We start from the raw sequence: 3,289 nt of genomic DNA on the forward strand, positions 1-3,289 counted from the left end.
GATAAGGATGGATTGGACTAAGGTTGCATTTCTATTCGGTAAAGTATCTATCCAGCCGGCTTGCGTGTTTCTCACTAAAGGAGTACTCAAATGATAGAAAAAGTTTCTTCTAATAGCAGTCGCTCCACGGCAGGTAAAGGCAACCCGCCGATTGTATTTCAGCCATAAATTATCTGCCCTTCAGGGACGGCTTAAACTAATGGTCCCTTCATTTGTAAAAAAACGTCAACACGAAACAAAACAAATAGGAAAGGTGTAAGCGCCAACCATCATCTGTGTCATCAAGTAGTATTAAGTGCAACAACATCGACCTCCTATCCAAAACACTCGAATGCATCTTTTCTACGTTTCAACATACTGTTACGGCCTTAATGATAAAAGCATTATGCGAGAATTTTAACTAAAAGGCAATAATAAGTAAAAATAGAAACAAAGAGAGTATTCCAAAAAACTGGAATAAACCAAACCAATCAAAATGTTCCCGTGTCGAAATTTCTCAGATTTCTCTCCCCATTAAACATTTCACACTCCGCCAACTGAATGGTTCAGCTATGATTTCAGTGTATTTCGGCATTCCAACGCGCTCACTCCCACTCGCCTATTTTCAATTTCACCGAAAAGGATTTGAAGAATGTTGTTGCTAAAGGATATTAATTTCCCAAAGGTGTTTTGGTTATGCACACGAAAACTCCAACTGCAAGAACAAAACCAAATTCACAACATGATTTGATTCGGATTGAGAAGAGGCACTTGAATAAATGAAAGTGGTATCATTGCGAGTATGCACCTAACGAAGCAAAGAAACTGAGGACAAAGAAAATGGCACAACCACTCTAATTGAGTTAATTAAGCGAACTGAACATTTCTCTTTTAAATATTTGACTTCATATCCTAGTAGTGTAAATACATAGTACGGTTTACAGCTTGTAAGCGAGGTATGGCATGACAATGCCTTTGAACCGCCGATGAGGAAGAAATGGGACATAAAGCCACTGAATGTACGAAGCATCATATAACCCATCCCTTGCTACGGGGGGATTTTATGGAGTACTTCATAATTTGGAGTCTTATGTAGGAGCAAAATTTACAGAGAGCAACGGGTTTGGTTGCACCTTTGGTCTACGAAATCTGCCTTCTGAAGCTTTTATGAAATCATTTTTCATTGGACCTCTATGACAAGGTCGGACCAAGTTACGACGTTATACCTGATTATATGATATACCTTTCAGTCCTTGAAGTACCAAAGCGAAAACTAGGAATATTTGCAAAATTATGTGTTTTACAAACTGATCGGGTTTGGTTGCACCTTTGATCTACGAAATCTGCCTTCTGAAGCTTTTATTAAATCATTTTTCATTGGACCTCTATGACAAGGTCGAACCAAGTTACGACGTTATACCTGATTATATGATATACCTTTCACTCCTTGAAGTACCAAAGCGAAAACTAGGAATATTTGGCAAAATTATGCGTTTTACAAACTGATCAATGGATCAAAGCTAACCGATTGGGTGAGTAGAAGAATTCACTTACTTATTTCGATTCGCTTTTGCCCTTTAGTTCGCCCCACGTGAGTGAAATCATGTTGGGCTGAGCTCCTCCTTCTATTCGTGGCGTGCGCCTTGATGTTTTTCCCCAAATGTACCTTTGAATATACCTGACCTAAATATATAATATACATATAGTGTGATTCAAGTTGATGCAGCGCCGTATCCATATTTCCCCTTTGCTTTGCAAATGATGCTAAAAACTAGGCCACACAGCAAAGCACTACCAAGAAGTTTCCAATCATCGAACATGCAGTTTGCCTCCCAAGAACACTCTAACATGCACACGAATAATGGGCACTGCTTTTATAAGAAACAAGGGCTCCTTTTATAAAAAAAAGGAGTATACAAGCAAAATAATCCCACTCCTCTCTTACCTAACTATTGATTAGTAGTAAAAATCAACAGGAAAACCACACCAACAAATAAAAACGAAAATCGAATAAAAGATAACATTTCACCCACTTCACAACTTGATATTATTTCTCCTCCAGGCATAAAACACAGAAACCATCAACTAACTCTCCTTCTAAACTTTTGTGTTTTGAATCTCCTGCGAAATCATTAACAATTACTCAAACTAGATACTCATTTTTGCATACTACTACTTCATATTTTGGTCCACATTATGGTATCAAAACGGTTGCTTGAAGTGTGCCTGGGGTACTCTTGCCATCTTACCTACCTACCTACCTAATTATCTTTTAAATCCTACCTACCTAATTAATCTTTTAAATTATCAGTATCTGACCCCATTTCTTCTTTTTTCAAATTCACATGTAACTGACTTGCCAATTAGCCATCAAGCACCAACGCAGCATACTTTTTTTCTCTCCTAACCTCCTACTTAACATCTAATTCACTTCTCAGCTCACTATTGTCTCCACTTCCCTTTCAAACTTCACCAACTGTTCACTCTCCACTTCCAAGAGGCTCGAATACATTCAATAACTCGGTTGAAATCTTTCTATTTCATTTCATTTAATTTAAATCTAAGACATAATAGTAGTTTCTATAGGCCTCTGAAAACTAATATGAGCTTAAATTGTTAATTAAATTACTCGAGATGAAGAATCGAGTTCACCTTTAATTACATTAAAACCGAAATACGGTGTCCATCAAGGATGATAAATACCAAGGTATGTGAAAAAAAAATGTTTGAGGGAAACTTTGGATTCTACGTCATTCGTTTTGTGCTTCACAAGATTTAGCTTTAGCTTAGTAAAACACAAAACGAATGACGTTGGCATATCTGTAAAATTCGGTCAGAGTACGGTCTGCTAGGTTGTACACCTCTAAAACTATTTTCACCATTGTTGTCCATACTTTGACTTTCTACCTTCGAAAGCCTTAAAATTAATTAAAATCAAACGAGCATTGTAGGAAGGGAGAGTATTTCAAAATGTTAAGGATCTGAGAGCAATTTAAGGAACACTCCCGCCTCTCATTCAATTCTCTCAATTGCAAATTGGTAGCAAGGCCTACAAATAAATGTTAACTATTCTAATCTAGGGCGAATAAATGTAGTGAAAAGTAATTTGAGGATGTAATGGATCCGTAAACTTCGAGTTATTACGCCGTGCAAATCTAAGATAGAGTAGGAAGTAGATACAACAAAGCTAATATGGCTATTGAATGAAAAATCGGAAACAAAAATCACAACCAGATATTTGAACTTAAGACCAGATTAAAGAAAAATATTAGTAATATTGAAGAACGTGATGCGCTTTGGCGAAAGTAAC

Source organism: Anastrepha obliqua, chromosome 3 (assembly GCF_027943255.1).
Source record: "Anastrepha obliqua isolate idAnaObli1 chromosome 3, idAnaObli1_1.0, whole genome shotgun sequence".
Classification (NCBI taxonomy): Eukaryota; Metazoa; Arthropoda; class Insecta; order Diptera; family Tephritidae; genus Anastrepha; species Anastrepha obliqua.